A 17,761-nucleotide genomic window follows, 5' to 3' on the forward strand; every position below is an offset into this window, starting at 1 on the left:
TTTCAACTGTCCATAGTTGTCAAATACTAGGTAGCATGAGCAACCCAGTAAACGTTTGGTCGCAATAAAATATGGATCCTCTCTGAACTTTTCTATCTATAAATGTTTAAACCATACCAGCTGACTAATATAAGGCAAATGGAAAGTTAAACCGAAGTGAACATTTACAGTTAAACTTTAGGAAAGACTTGGAGGGATTTAGATTCAAAGGTTGGGTTGGTTTGCAGTGGAAATATGCTTGGAATTTACTGCAGCTGCTGAAAGGGGAATAGCCTGGAGGTGAGCACATTGTACAGCGACAGCTGTTTCGAGGAGCAAGGAAACCGAGGTAACTCTTCTTAGTGGTCCAATCCTTCTTATCAGGGGGCACTTTTTTTTTTTTTAAAGTTTGTATGGCCGTATCCTGACTAACTCCTTTCAGAGAAAGCTCACCAAGAACTATTTATGTATTGCTTGTATCAGAATTCTCCATCTCACTCATGCGTTAGAATCACTTGGGGAGTTTTTTATTTTTTGTTTTGTTTTCTTTTTGTTTTTTTGTTTTTTTTTTTCCCCAGGTCAAGAAGCCCAGGCTGTACCTTGAGAGTTTCAAGTGTTTTCTTAAGGCTTCATGGGTGATTCTGATGCGTGGCCAACATGGAAGTCTCCTGAAAGTGAGTCAAGTTTCAGGGAGGGATTTTATTGTGAAGTGTTTCTTCTACACCCAACATTAACTGAAATCTTTTGTGCTTATGAAATTGCTTTAAAATTGCAAGTTAGAAAAGAATCTGGCTCTTTTGTGGGAAGGTCCCTATTGTCTTGTGATTCATCCATTAGAAAGAAACATTTTTGTTTTCTGGAGTGCTGGATGGGTCAAGCGTATTCCTTTGTGTGGGCAGTTCCCTGAGTTTTTGTTCTTGAACTTCCTGAGGTGTGATTTGATGATGGTGCTAGTCTGAGGTATGAGCTGGAGAGAGTAACATGTCTGCTGAGGCAGAGAGGCAAAATGTGGCATTTGACACTCAGAGATGGAAAAAAATCATATACAATTTCTATGTAATATGGGAAAATTAAAATTTCAGATTAAAACATTTTATCACTTATTTTAATCTTTTTTTTTAACCTCAGGAAGTACCCTTAATGTTATCACAGGATATGAGATCATTTTTAGATTCTGTGTCAACATGTAATAGATTAAAAATAATATTACACCACTGAATGCATCTTTCTTTGATACCCTTTTAGTGTTAACTTATCCAGCTTATATTTTATTATTTTACCTTAAAATTAATCCTATTTTCTACATATGATTTTGCACTTTAAAGATAGTGGTGTCCTTTTTCTATCTTATACCTTTTCCTCCTTTTCTCTTTTATAAGGACACTTTATAGCCAGTCCTTTTCCCTTTTTCATTATGTATTTAAGGAAGAATGATACTCTTTTCCAAATACAAAGAAAAAAAGGAAAAAAAAGGCAGAAGACTGAGGTTTGAATCCACACTTCCATCCATTCTGACTTTACTCATCGTCTTTCAGGTTCCATTTCCACACCATTAACATCCTTATTGATGGTGATTATAAGAGCTCCCTAGGGCTGTGGAAAGGAAGAAAAATTTAGATGCCCCGCATACATAATGCTTGTGCATATCAGTCCTTGATATCTGTGAATTCCTTTCCTTCTTTCTTCTGCAAGAAGAAATCCTTGGAAATATAGTTCTATCCAGAGCCTCTGGTACTCGGTCTGGTCTGTATGTTCTTGAAACCATTGCCAATGGCAAATTTCAAAACTTTCAAAATATGCCTCAGGGTTATTGCGCAAGGATACAGTAGGAACTATGATGTTTTATAAAAGATTCAAACTAATCATGGCTCAATCATTCCTCTGTCTTCAACTTAAAAAGACTTGCTTGTTTTCAGTAAAAGGGAAGCCATTTTGCAAACATTATCAATATATTCCCCTTTAGTCCTCAATACACTCCGAGGTAGCTTTACCAACTAGCTTTCCTTTTGAGTCAATGGTACCATCATCGAGCCGGGTAACTGGAACCATCTGGGTTTGTCCTTTCTTTTTTGCGTTTAGCACAACTCATCACCATGTACCGAACAGTTTTTGGTTTCTTTATCAATGCCTCAGTGTTATTCCTAATGTGAAGCCTCACTGTGCCTACCTTATTTTGATGGCTCTTCTAATTCACCTGACACCATGCTGCTGGATTATCTTTCCCTTTATTCCAACTCAGTGTGATTTGCTGGATCTAGGCCAAACTTCTTGCCTCACATAAAGCTTTCTAAAACCTTTTCATCTCTTCTGCTTTATCTCCCACTACTACCTGTTACTCTCCAATATGTTCCTTCCTCTCCCCTGGCACGCTAGCCTGGTTGGGAGCGCCCAGCCACAAGATGCCTAAAGCTGCAATTTCACCTGTTTTGGCCACAACTGTGCAATCCAGGCTTTTCCACATCTGTCTCTACACATTTTAGGGATACACGAAGCATTGGAACCCATGAAATGCCAACTCTTAGGAAGGTGTTCCTTTCCCACCAAAAGAAGCCACCAGGATTTTTCTTACTCACGTGATGAATGTCTGCTGTCTTTTCATTCAGGCAACTATGTTCCTATTTACTGTCTGTCTTATTTCAAGAGGTTGTAAGGCAACGTTTCTGTGAACCTCTTGCCACAGCAATGAACCTATAGGCCAATTAAGAGTAGAAAACAGTTATTTTTTGAGACAGAAGACCAAAGTTTGGGTCTCAGCTCTGCAACTTATTAGTTGTGACTCTAGGCAAATAATTGTAACTTTTTCCCCCTTGGTTAGTTGGTTTTGATTTTTAATAACTAAAATGAGGAAAATAATATTGATCCTATTCAAGCTAGCACACAGGATTCTTATGGATGACAAATGAAACTTTTTCACTGAAAACACTTTGTAAATGGTGACAGCCACATACACTTGAAATATCTTAATTTTTACTTCTTTGTATCTACCAAAGTGCTAGCACAAAGATAATTACTGTGAGGCTTACTATAAACTTAAAAAAATGGATTAAATTAATATTGTATCTTTGACACACTAACAAATACACATGGAATTATAGCATACTCAGTATTAGGATTTATTTTATTGGAAGGATACAAAGGAGTGAATATTAGACACCATTAAACATTCACAAAGCATTTATAACAATATGGTATACTCCCATTGGTCTCGTGTCATGAAGTAGGCATTCAGGTTCCTACTATTCTAACATAGTAGTTGGTTGTTTGGACTGGTAGTAGAAAATCTGAATTTCTCTGTGCAACAGAGGACTGAAGCTATACATAGATTCATCTTTACTCTTATGATTTAGGAACTTTCATGACCCTTTCCTCTGCGTAATACAATTTTTTGCATAACAATGAATGGCAAACTAATAAAGTTTGTTATATGTTTGCGACTAGTACGTACACAGAGTCAGAGTCAGAGTAAATCCTGGGTAGAGTTCTCAATGAAATCCCAGCCTTTGATCATGCCACTAACACTTTAATTTTAAAAATGTGACAAGATGATTAGAGTGTTCTAAGATCTTAGTACCAGGCACAATACAGAGTTGAAAGCTGCCATGAAGTTTGCTACTTAGGCAGGATACTGTTCTCTGAGGCACTGACAAAGAAGTAGAATGTTAAATAAAGAAGTTGAAAATCAAATCAAGAAGAATAAAGGATACTTGGAATGCTGTCAAACATACTATGGACTTTATCAGATACCAGATCTTGACCCAAATTAGAAACTGGTGAATATTTAAGGCCTAGATTCAATAGAGGTCCTATTTATAACTCCACGTAGTTTTATAATTATTCCCCCATATATCTAATGTTAAATACAAACGAACAGTAATGCTCAAAATTCCATTAGCATGCCTGAGTAAAAGAGGTGTTTTTTGTTTTTGTTGTTGTTGTTGTTTTTGGTACTAAATGGGCATTCTGGGAAAGTAGTGAATCAACATAAGACAATTGTCGTATCTAAAATAGGGAGACCAAAAATGATGCTATAAAGCTGCCAGTGACAGCATACTATAAAATACAACCAGAGCTGACTTTCAGCAAAATTTTAAAGCAGAATCTGTGTGCTTTCTTCTTGTTGATTTGACCTTCCTTAGGCTTCTAGCATCCTTTGCTCCATAGTTACTGTCCACTGTGACCTGCTGCACCTCGCTTGCCCAATAGTCTAACACACTTGCCCAGTGTCTCCATTTCCCTGTGGATCTACTTACTGAGTGACTAGTTGCCAATTTTGAGACTGTACAACAGACTATTGAATTAGTATATTACTACCCCTCTTCCTCCCTGTATCTCATTTGCTTTTCAGTAGAATCTTCTTAGCATATGATAAAAATAAAATAATAAGAGCTAATTTAATGGCATTTACTACATGGCAAGAATTATTGTAAACATTTTAGACATACTAGTGCCTTTAACACTTATACCAACTCTATGAGCTATAAACTATCATTATACCCACTTTATAAATGAACTGAAGTTTAGCGATGCCAAGTAGGTCCTCAACGGAGAAGTGATTTTTAACCAGACCGTTTAAGTCCGTGGTCCTGACTCTGAACCACCAAACTATCCTCCCTAAACATGGGGGTGAGGAGACATTCAGAGAATTATGGGAGACACCTGTGCACTGGAGTCAGAAATACCTATTTAAATTCTGTCTCTGCCCCTTACTAGTTGTGTGGTTCTCTGAAATTAATTGTCTGTGATGTAGAAGAGTGACAACAGTAAAACACCAAAAGAGTATTGTAGAATTAAATAAATTAATGCATATAAACACCTACCACCAAAGTATAAAGCATTCTTTGTGGGTCGATGTACAACTGGTTGGAAATGGGGATGATACTTCTGTGCAAAGCGATTTTGCATAATCATTCAGCTGCCCTTCTCATCCAGTAGATAGAGTTGGCACATGTGGAAACTGGTAACAGCAGCAGCAGGTGGGTCAGCCCAGTGCTCATCAGTCAAAACTGGGAGAAGGTCAGGTGATAAGAATCCTAGAGGCAGAGGTGCCAGTTATCAAACCTACTAACCAGAGGTTACCTGAATTACACTGTCACGAGACCCTCCTGTTGACATGTGTTTGTTGGTAGCCAACTTTTAGAAGGAGGTGGTAAAGTTACCAAACAGAGGTCTGTAAAAGGGAGCTGTATCCTAAAACCCAAGCATACATGATATCCTCACTTTCTATGAAGTATACAGTATAGTTTTATATAAAATATGGGAACCACTGTTTAAACACTGTCTTCACATTTGGCATTCAGGTAGAAAGCAAATTATAATTTTTTATACTTTCTTCATGTGTTCTTCAAAATATACAATTTGAGATTTGTTTCATCTTTGCATGGATAATTCTTTTTTTTTTTTAAGATTTTATTTATTTATTTGAAACACAGAGAGAGAGCACAAGCCAGAAGGAGGATCAGAGAGAGAGAGAGAGAGGGAGAAGCAGACCGCCCTCTGAGCAGGGAGCCTGACACATGGCTCAATCTAGATCGTGACCTGAGCCAAAGGCAGACATACAACTGACTGAGCCACCAAGGAACCCATGGATAATTCTTTTTTAACTTTATATGTTAAGAGAAAAATCTGTTAAGCAGCTCCATTCATTTTTTTCTTCTGATTTTGTAGATATCAGGAAAGGTGTTACATGCCATAGACTGTTGCATGCAAAGAACCATGTGAAGAAATCCATGGTAGCCAATGATGTCATGAAGACTGCATTCAGGGAAAACAGTTACTTCCCCAGTATTGATTGTTGAACTTGTAAGACTTAAAATGTTTGTCTTTCAAAACCAAACTCTAACAGACCAAACAAGACTTGTTATTTTAAATATTATTTGGAAAGAGTTAGCACCGAGAACATTTTGCACCTGATACATGTCATTAATAGTTTACATTAGCTTCCCATATAAGGGAAGACACTATCCTACTTTATAAATAGGTCTTGTGGGAAAACTGCTTCTTCCTTGAGGTTAAACAATCTGATATACATTTTTAATGTAGGGATAGTGTAAGGCAATGTGAAAGCTAACCCATGTTAGATTGTAATGGTGCCAAACCCCCAAAATAACAAAGACTTCATCATTCATGGTGTTTTAAAGACTCATTAAATTCGGTCTCCATAGTTTATGGAATATATAAAGTTAGAAAATACATTAAAAAGATTAAATGATTTTTCTCAAGAGTTAAAAAGCAGACATTAGCTAAGTGGGATAAAATGTCACATGGGGGGAATGTTTAGGTCTAAATAAATTCTAACAAAGTTAAACATTTGAAAATTATAAGAAGCAGGTGACAATGATTACCAGCCTCTTTCCTAATTCAGTAGGGATGGAAAAGGAAGTGGTTTGAAATTATAGTAGAAGAGATTTGGGTTAGATATCAAAAAGAACTTCCTCACTGTGAGGACTGCCGATCACTGAATAAAGGATATATCACAACCTTAAAGAGCTCCTTGGAGACATTTAAGAGTGGCATATACGCTTTTTCCCAAGGGATGGTTTAAAAGCAGTCCCACCCAATCACAGTGACACTGGTAAGACTGTATTCCTAAGTCCTTTTTAGATTCATCAGTGAAAGTCAGTCTTTGTGTGTATGTGTGTGTATGTATGCATTGTTTAAAGGTGAATAGATATAACTCATGATCACAAAATGTGATCAAAAGTGACGGATTCCACAGTGCAGTGACAAAGCTAGGTCTCAGAGTAAAACTCAGACACCTTGTGAAGATGCAGAGTGGCAAAGGAAGTCAGAAATCCTCAGTTTATGGAAACTAAGTACTGACTTTGAGGTTATTTTAAATGAAGCAGTTTATTGATAGAACCATCTGTTTCTATGAAAATCAGAAAAAATTTCCATATAAATCTTCCCTCTTTGCCCTGCCTTGAAAATATCACTTTAAAAACTGCAAATTTGTAAATAAAATAGAAAATCAGAATAAATCTTAAAATAAAAAGCCAGAGTGCCAAATATATCAGTTAGAACTCAGCTCTTCCACTTCCCTTGCATCCAGATAAGGAGATGAGAGCTTAAGAAAGCTCAGTGGATTATTCATGTGCAGTTGCTGATGGCAAAGTCAGGGATAGACCCTTAGTGATTACTGTGGCACACTGAGGACCTCTGGCCCTCACCACCATATGGTCTCATTCTGTCTGTCCATTGGTGGGAGTGTTGGTTGCTGAGACAAACAGCCAGTGTCTTCTCCAGGAATCCCTCTCTCTCTGAGCATTGTCCCCTGCCAAAGGCAACTGTCTTGTCCAAGTCTATGAGTACTTCCTAGAGAAAGCCTACATTCATTGATTGACTGATGTTGGGGCCAGGAAGAATTCAAAGGACGAGCCTCTCTGCCTCAATTCAGGACAAGTCTGCTAGGGCCATTCTAGCTGAAGTGCTCCCCCAGAGATCAGCTGAAGCCTTTGTTTCAACTGCAAATTTTAGTTCACTTTCTCTATCTGTCCAGCTCTGTTTCTTCTACTCTACTTATGAAAGACAAAAGAAGCTTCCCAGAATGCCTCTGTTTCTTTCTGTGTTATCACTACTGTGGAAGGAGGTAGGAGAGGGAAGCAATTAGTCCAACGGTTAAGTTTGGAAGTGAAGTAGAAGAATAGATAGGGAAGGCAAAAAGAGGAAGTGAAATCGAACTACTTCTCTTTTCCTTCACCATTAGCTCTGTTTCTATCCAGAGACTGAGAGGAGCAGATGGACCCAAACTTCTTCTGATTGGAAGATGGTCTTTTGTCTTCGTGTCTCCCATGTTTTCTTATCTCCTAACTCAGTTCCTTTTCTCTACCCATCCTTCAAATTTATGTAAACTGTTGGGTAATGTGAACATATTTAATAGTTATCTTTGAATTGTCAAATGCGGAGTTGAACTTCCTGGCCCTGAGATGATCAGGGCTGAACTCAGCTTTTGCTGTGATCTACTCCTACTTTTGAGAAGATCCTTCAAATATATCTTCTGTATTCACACCCAGCAGTCAGCAATACCTAGTGTGCCTTCACACTGTCTGGGATATGATAGCAGCTGTGCTAGTACCTAGGGAGGTAGCCACTAGCCACATGCAGCTGTTTAAATGGAATTATAATTAGATTTGTCAATTACATTAATAAGATGAAGTTAAACTTAAAAAAATCAGTTTCTCAGTTGCACCAGCCACACTTCCAGGGCTCAATAGCCACATGTGGCTTGTGTGGCTAGTGTCTACCATATTGGACATTTTAGATAGAGACGACTTCTTTCACTGTAGAGAGTTCTATTGGACAATGCTGTTAAATCCAAAGTCTTCTGAGTATGGTTCTGACTTTATTTTGCCTTATGTGGATAGAACTGATTGAGGGCGATGCATTTGGAGTGAAGGTCCAGTTCGAGGCAGGTTTCAGGCCCCACCAAATTCCTCAATAATTCAGCTTCCATGATCAGTTAGAAAGTCTGTAGTCTTTTACTGTGTCCTCATCACATTGCATTCAAAATGACCTCTGTCTCTTCTCTTTCCATTTCCGTTGCTATTCTTCTTAATAGTCATGATGATGATGACAGCTACAAGAAAATCGAGTTTTTTCTATGTGCCAGATGCTATGTGCTTCTTATATATGACAAGTCTGTGAGGGGGATTATTGCCCCCATTTTACAGATGAGAAAACTGAGTCTTAGAATCATCAAGTGTCTTGCCTAAAGACAAACAGTTGGTACGAGACAAAGCCAGGATTTAAACCATTTGTCTTTTCCCAGAGCTCATCAACTGTAAGATTACACTGCCTTCATTATCACAGACTTAGTGGGAAAGCATCTGGCTGTTTCCCTGTCCTTATTTTCTTGACCTTACAGCTCAGACTAGTTACTGTTGTCACACTAACTTTTCCTTAGTCCCACTTTCCTCCTCAAAGTCTCAAAAATCTTAAAGTCTCTTTGTTCTGCATCTACTCCTAGGCCTGGTCCTTTTAAAAAATGAGTTTTACTAATTTTATTTTGTAATTATTTATAATTCTTTCAAAATGCATTAAGCTAATGACTTTTATAGTTCAGGATTTTTTTTTAATAAAACCCTTCATTTTATGATTATCCTTGTATATGTTTGGTGGTGATCAGACTTTAAGGGTCCCTTATGATTTCTGCATACAACCAAGCAGAACCTATTGTCCATCTTTCTTTAATGAGCACCTTCTCTTCAAATCAGAAGAATCTCCTTGTATTTCAGGAAGGCAGTCTCAAAGTACAGTCTGGGCCCCACAATTTGCCACTTAATCACGTATTCCCTTGAATTGTTTACTGACTGACATTCCATATTTATTAATGGACTTCATAAACACTTGCTAGTTGACTGAAATCACACTAAAGTTAATCTATTTATTTATATATTTTTAAACATTTTATTTATTTATTTATTTGAGAGAGAGAGAGAGAGAGAGAGGAGAGCATGAGTGGAAAGAGGGGTAAAAGGGAAGGTAGAGGGACAAGTAGACTCCACACTGGGCATGGAGCCTGATGAGGGGCTCGACCCAGGACCTTGAGATCATGACCTGAGCCAAAACCAAGAGTTGGAATCTTAACCAACTGAGCCACCCAGGTGTCCCTAAAACAAAGGCTTCTAGATTTCACTAACAAGAAAAAAGGCTAGAGATATTTTCTAGAAAATGCAAAGTGACTGGTACTGTCTTAAATGAATATTAAACATTTTGGTATCAAATTTCTAAGTACATCTTTTGAGAAAAATTGAAATAACCCACATATACCATGATACAAACTTCCTTTAGTACTCAGCCAATCAGGAAACGTTTTACAGTTGTAGATCAAAGTGTCCAATTGCTGGCAAATAATACTTCCAACATGGTGTAAGCCTTGGAAAAAATTACAACATGAGTAGGAATGCCTTTGAACTTTGGCTTCTCCATGAAGCTTTGGAAAGTGTGTTAATTCCCCAAGAATGCCAGCTTGAAATATAATTAATGAAAGTGTGGGTTTACATGGGGGTGGAGAAGGGGGAAAAATGCAAGAGGGTAAATGCTGAGTTGCCTTCCAGAAACAAGATAGTCTATTGGAAGAACACTGACTTGGGTTTGGAATAAAGCAATTTTGGGATTTGAATCCATTCTTTGCTACTTATTGTGTGTCCTTGCAAGACTCTTATCTAACTCTTTGATCTTCATTCTTCTCTGTAAAATGTGGGTAATGATAACTGTGGAGGGCAAATTCATGATCAACCCCTCACCCCTCTCCAAGATGGCCGTGTCCTAATCCCTGAAACCTGTCTATATGTTACCTTACATGATAAAAACGGCTTTGCAGATGTAATTACAGATGTGCACCTTGAGATGGGGAGATTCTCCAAGATTATTCAAGTGGGCCCAATCTAATCACATACACCCTTGAAAGCAGAAAACTTTTCCTGGCTGAAATCAGAAAAATGACAGATGAGGCAGGAGGAAATCCGAGGACTGACCCTAATGTTGCTGGCTGTGAGGAGCGGAGAGGCATGAGCCAAGGAATGGGGCAGCCTACAGAAGCTGGAACCGCTCTCCGCAGACAGCCAGCAAGGAAATGGGGACCTTCGTCCTGCAACTGCAAGGAACTAAAATCTGCCAAAGACCCGAGGAAATAAGGAAACTGAGTCTCTCTCGGAGCCTCCGGAAAGGAACACAGCCCTGCTGACACGTTTGTTTAGCCTGACGAAACCCTTGTTGGATTTCTGCCTCTCAGAACTGTAAGATAATCAATTTGTATTGTTTAGTTCATTAAATTTGTGGCAATTTGTTCACAACATTAGAGAAGTAATACAACAATACCATTCCAGCTACCTCACGGGGGTATTGTGGGATCCCGGATGTAAAAATATATTGTACGTTGTAAAGCGGCGTACATAGTCTCACTGTTATCAGTGATGTTTTCACCATCATCAGGCTCTATCCTGTTTTTGATCTGCCAAGTGTAAAAATGCAGGTCTTAGACAACAATAGCTACCACTTACTGAGCATCTACTATGTCCAAGATAATCAACATGTATGATATAATTTCATTAGTACCATGACCCTATGAGATAGAAAGCATCACACCATTTTATATACATGGGACCTGACCAGAAATGGATCCTGTTGGATTTTATAAAATTTACATCTCTCTTCTTTATTTTTTAAAGTTAAAACATTTTTGTTTAGGTAGAATTGGCATATAACCTTATATTAGTTTCAGGCAAGATGTGTATTTCTAAGGGTTTATCTGCTTTCAGGAAAAAGTCAAGATAGGAAAAGTTGAGAAATACAGTTCCAGGGGCCAAGTAGGAGGAGCAAATGATTGTAAGTTTTCCTTTGCTCTTTTTTTGATCGCTAAAGAAGAAAATTAAAATGGAAGTTATCAGAGTGCAAGATATGCAGCACTTGAAAGTGATTAAATGTGAGCTCTTTCCCAGAGTGGTGTTCATGAGAATATACACATCCAGTTTACCTCTGGAGTTTGGCTTGGAAGATCCCTTCTGCTGGCCTGTGGGCTGTGATCAGACACGGGTCCCAGGGAGCTGCTGTCATAGGCACACTCTCTATGATGAGAGAAATGAAAGAATGCTCAGTTTGAAAATAAGGCTGAAGGTATAATGCTTGGAGTCCTGAAATCCCAAACATACTTCCATGGAAGAAAATGTCTTTGAAAATTAATTGAAGATGTTCAGCCCCACACTTGAAGGGGTTTTTACAAACTGCCACAGACTTCAGTGATGTCTTTTTATGCAATTAGAAAAAAAAAACACAAACCTTTGTTTTTGATAGAGAAGGAATGCTGGAAATGGCAGGTCATAAGAAGGTAAGCAAATAGGGAAGATAAGCAAATATCCTTGTTTACTTAATGATTTTGGTTTCTATTTTCCATATTCAAAGGATGATGTCAGTGGGCACGTGCTCTGAATTTTTTAGTAACTATTTGAGTCTCCACATTCTTGCTCCTCAATTTTCTCTCTGATACAGTGTGTTTGTGTTAACTTTGGGGATATAGATTGTGGCCTTGGAAAAAAATTGCTGGACAAAGTTAAAGAAAACACACCCATACACTCATGACCTTAGTTCCAGGGCTGGCCCGAGCGAAAGCTGTGAAGTAGGCAGATTTCCTTTTTCCTAGGACTTTGCACTTCCCTATTCTTGGCTCTTTCCTCCATCTCAAAATCTTCTACCCTCAGACCCCAAAATACTCTATGTTTCTCTCGCCCTTAACAGTATTTAATATCGACTAAATATTAAATGTTACAATATTAAATAAAATACTAAATATTAAATAAAATAAACATAAAATATTAAAACTGATTTACCCTCTATGATCGACATACCTAAGGGTAGTTAACACTTTATTTTTTAAAAGATTTTATTTATCTATTTTTGCAAGACAGAGAGGGAACCTGAGCACAAGCAGTGGGGAGGGGCAGAGGGAGAAGCAGACTCCCGGCTGATCAGGGAGCTCGATGGGGGACTTGATCCCAGCACTCTGAGGTCATGACTTGAGCCGAAGATAGCCACTTAACCCACTGAGCCACCCAGGCACCCAGGTAGTGGTATTTTAATGGAGACCTTTGTAGGTGTGGTTATTTCAAAGGCAGGGATGTTTTAATGGTAATACAGAAGAATTTATGGGTAATGATACCTTCTTGGAGCTTCTCAAAATAACCTCAGTTAGTAACCAATTACCTATTTCATCTCAGTGTTTTTCCCTTCTCAGCCCCATCGCTGATTGTGGGTGCGGCTAAGCTTCCCTAGGTACCAGTGGCTAGTTGTTCAATAGAATCCACAGATGTTCTAGTAATAATTAACATCTTAACTAGGTCTGTGAGTAATAAAAACAGACATGATATAACACTTTCATTAAACATTTAAATCCGTATTCACAATTAGTGCCACAAAGCTTACACCAACTTAAGAAATACGGCAGAAATGCAGTATGCTTAATGCTGTTTCCTGCAGAAGGTAGGTTATCTGACACTGATGATAAGGCTGATGCTAATGGTAGTGCCCAGTACACATTTGTTGAATGAACCATGCCTTAAACAACTGGGCCTTGTTTGCTGCAATAAGGCACATGGGAGGGTCAGAGAAATGGTGTTAATTGCTTACACTGAGGCCCGGTAGTGATTGATGGAAGCCTATAAGATATGTGACCTTCTTTTTCAACTCTGAACTGGAAGAAAATGTTTTCCACGAGGATAGAAGAGTTTGGAATGTTCTCTCTCACAGCTTGCTTCCCCTGTCGGTTCCAGCTAACGGCTCTCTCATAGGTCTGAGTTACATTTGGATTCTAAATGTTCATATGCTATTTTGAAAGAGCTCTGGCTCCTGTACCCTGGGGGAGATTGGAGAAGAAAGACTGGTTTGCCAGGGGCGTTCTTTCTTTCTGTGCTGGGTGAATTTACAATTGCTTGCTTCTCCTGGGAAAAGCATTAATCTCTTATTACTATTAATAAGATAGAAATTTAGGATCTTGTTTTAGGTTTACTAATACTTAATTGAACATGCCAATCCAACATCGATGCAATAAAACAAATAAGTTATAGAAATAGATATTTGGATTTTATGGCTAGGGCACATTAAAAGTATCAAAATCATGACATCTGTTCTATGCAGTGAACACAACCATAAATCTCGTGGTTACCGTGGACCCCTCCCATATAATTCATCACTTACATCTTGTTCAATTTACCTCCCACATATTCCTTGTATATGGCCTCCTCTCTAGCCCCACTGCTATTGGTCCAGTTTGAGTTCTCATCATTTTGATTTTTTTCTTTCATTTTGACATAATTCAGACTTAAAGAAAAAATGCGAAAAATAGTAAAAGAACTCCCACATACCCTTCACCCACATTCCCCAAATGTTAATGTTTTATGATACTTTTTTCCTTCCTTTCTCTGTATTTCTTTCTGAACTGTTTGAAAGCAGGCATGAGCATCTTTACCCCCAATACCTCATGGTATATTTTCTAAAGACAAGGGACTTTTATTCCAGAACCACAGTCCAAGAATCAAAATCAGGACATTAACATCGATATAATAGTTATCTGATTTAATATGTAGTTCAAGTTTCACCAGTTTGTCCTATAATCTGCTCACAGCCGAAGAAGATCCTGTATCACATACAGCACACAGTGGTCCTGCCTCTCCAGCCAACTTTCTCCAGGACAATTCCTCAGTCTTTCTTTCTGTTTCATGACATTTACATTTTTGATGTGGACAGGCCAATTATTGCATGGACTGTCCCTCAACTTGGGTTTGTCGGCTGATTCCTCACAATTGGATTCAGGTATGCTTTTCTGGCGAGCATACAGGGACATGATGTGTGTTCTGCACAGCAAATCCCGTAGGGAGGCATGTGCTGTCAGTTGGCCCCATTACCAGTGATATCAACTTGATTACTTTTGTCAAGGTGGAGTCTGCTAATTTCTCTACTGTGAAATTATGATTTTTTTTTTCCCCTTTGTCATCAGTAGGTATCTCATGGGGAGGCCCTCATCATTTTTCACCAAGACTATGTTGTAAGTCTGGGCTGGATATCTTCTGCTAACCCGTGACATGCTCGGCTTGCCCTTCTCCATCCTGCTTTATGGCCCACAAAGTTGACCAGCGTGGTCCATGCCCACCTGGTTCTCTGGTTTCTGGTTGGGTTTGTTCAACGGGGAATCCTCCAGGAGGTGTGAGCAGGTTGGAGGGCAAGGTCCAGGGACATGTCCTCTTGGTTTCCTTCCCTTGGTTTCCTCCCCTACAACAGGTGCTGTTCCTCAGCTGAAGGTCAGGACATCTCTCCGGCTGCAGCTCTTCCCATACCTTTGTTTACTCCCCTCACCTTTTCCAATTTGAAAGTACCATCCATTACCTACAAGGATCCTTGTGATGCAGTCTTCAATGGCACTGTCACCTCCTTTCTTCCCCATGCTCTCCCAGGCACAGACAGACTCAGTCCTGACTTGTCTTTATGTCCATTCTGACCCAGGAAGGATGGACACTCGATGCCAAAGACATCAGTGGATTCGATGTAGAATGAGTTTTCTGCTCTGTAGGCAGTCCTCCAGCATGCCTGGAGACTTCTCCTTCCTCCCACGCCCCTGGCATAACTTGTGCCTGCATACTTCTGCCTTGGTTTTCTGCTTAGCATCCTGACTGCCTATGGGGGTGGAGTCCTCCTCTGACCTTTTTTTTTTTTCCTCTTCTCTCTCTCTCTCTCTCTTTTTTTTTTTTTTTTTTTTGACTCAGTCTCCAGTATCCTGTTTCACTCTGCTGACCCCTTTCTCCAGAAACTGGACCCTCATCCCCAGACTCTCAGATATTCTGGGGGATGCTATTTGAAATAGAATGCCCTCCTAGGTGCGCTGTCATTCTTCTGTTTGTCCTGCCAGACCCCTCTTCACCCTTTTCCACTTTGAATCTCTCCCCTTCCTTCACTCCCATACTGACATATGTAGACCCACCGATCCTTGTCTTCAAACTTCTAGCTGGGTTTGGTCAAAGGGTAGCCCTGGTGGGAGATCCCAGGTAGGGACTGGATAAGATAAGAGCTGATATGTTACTAGTTCCTTCCCTCTGGGGTTACCTCTAGCTGTCTACCTCCTTCTGCGGAGGTGACACCTTCTCTAGGTGTCTTCTGCTTCCAGATTCCACAAGATGCTCCCACTCCTCACCCTGCCTGGCCTATGATGGTTACAGTCTAGCTGGGTATTGCGGTATTGCATTTACCCTTTGGTTTAGTCCTACATTTTAGAATAGTTCCTTTATCAAAACTTCTTGAATTATCCTGAGTATGATGGATCATTCCTCTTGGACTCAGGTTCTATGGTGACAGACCCATCTGTCTCAGCAGATCACTTATTGCCTAAAACCTCATTTGCCAGACTTTACTTGTTCAGTGGATCTCAGATACTGATGACGGCTACAGCCAAGCACGAAGATCACTGTGCCCTTTTGGACTGGTCATTTGACTGTAGACTACCTCCTTGGGCACCAGTCCTATAGCTGGGTCAGTTTCTCCCAGCTTTGTCCCTGCCCAGTCCTGGCCTCATTCCCCTTATCATTTACTCACGTGTTGAAATATCAGTGCACCTTGCACCAGAAGCATTACTTGCCCAAGTGAAAACACTAGTGTCCCTATCTGTAAGCTGCATAAGGCGACTTTTAGTCTGGACCTGCCCCTTCTGAAGGTGGGACAGACCCCAGAAAAGTAGTGTTCTAATCCAGTTCTCATGTGGATTCAAAGATGTGTCTAAAATATTTATTTATAAACCATGAAGGACATACTTGCATCATGATTCTATAATATAGTTTGCTAATTTAAATCAGTGGTTTAGATATTTAAAAATGAGTATAAATGAGCTTCATTCTGCTAGGATTTACTGTCAAGAAAATCCTGTACTTACTTGATAACCTTATACATTTCTCCATCTATGAATATACTTGAAAGTGTTTAAAAAATTAAGCTAGGAGATTACTACTCTTGTTTTAATGTTTTTAGTTTACAGTTGTTTTTAGGATAATAACGTTTTTACATAACCCAGAAATGTATCTTTGTGCGTATCTTAAATTGTGCCAAGTACATAAGAGAGTTTTTAGTGAAATGTCCTAAATAACAATATGTTACTTCGAAGCATTTTTGGTTCAAATTGTATCATAAAATCATTACTTTTAGAGTTTTCTAGTCTGTTACTTTAATAGTATATTGACTTCTTTGTTGGTAACGTGTAAACTCTATACCTTTTAATGGATTATTACCCACCATGACATTTTGGATTTGCTAATTGTACTCTGCTTTGAGTTGGTAAGTTCGTGATTTGATAGGCTTTGCTATTTGTCTTATGTTAAATGACTGATGGTCTTAGTCCAATTCTTAATGGGCTTGTGTTTATTTCTGTTGAAATTGGCATTAATAGGTCTTCTCAGCAAAGATGCCAAGGCCTGACCTGGAATAGACTCTAAATTAATTTTCAGCTTTTAGATGTTCTGTCTAGGTCAGGATTGAGGCCAACTAGTAGCACAATGTACTGGAACAGAACTGTAACTGCTGTGTTTCCCCTATTCTGTGGAATTGAAAAAAAAAAAAAAGAAACAAACCCTCAACATCCATCAGAGATGTTAAATAAAGTCATTACTTGGAAAGCAAGCAACATCTGGGATCTGACTTAGAATGTTTTAAGGCCCCATGTACTTAAAGATAGATACAGGATGAATTTTCAGTAGATTTTATAAGCAACTGTGTGGAGTTGTGATTATGGGGCCAGTACTTTAATACTTAGAGGTCAGCTGTATTGCCCCCCACCCCCATTCCCCATTTTACTGATGAATAATGGACAAATATAATTGTATGTACTTAAGGTGTATAATATGAAGATTTGATAGATGTATATATTATGGAATGTTTCTCAGCATCAAGATAATTAACACATCCCTCACCTCATAGAGTTCACTCTCTCTTTTTTTTAATGGATGATGAGAATGGTTAAGATCTACTCTCAGCAACTCTCAATAATATTGCATTATTAACTATAATCACCATGGTGTATGTTAGAGCCTCAGAACTTAACTCTTCTTAAAACTGAAAGTTTGTCCCCTTTGACCTACATCTCTTTCTGTCTATGCTATTTGATTTATTGATTTGACTTACCTTTGCTATTTGGTCACTTACAAAGAATAACTAGGAATAAGAAAACATTTAGGAGAAGAGCCTGAAATAAATGGATAAAATTAGTTTTTAGAATTATCAGTGAAAATTAAAAGTTTAAAAAGCCAATTTTTATTAATTG

Source organism: Lutra lutra, chromosome 8 (assembly GCF_902655055.1).
Source record: "Lutra lutra chromosome 8, mLutLut1.2, whole genome shotgun sequence".
NCBI lineage: Eukaryota > Metazoa > Chordata > Mammalia > Carnivora > Mustelidae > Lutra > Lutra lutra.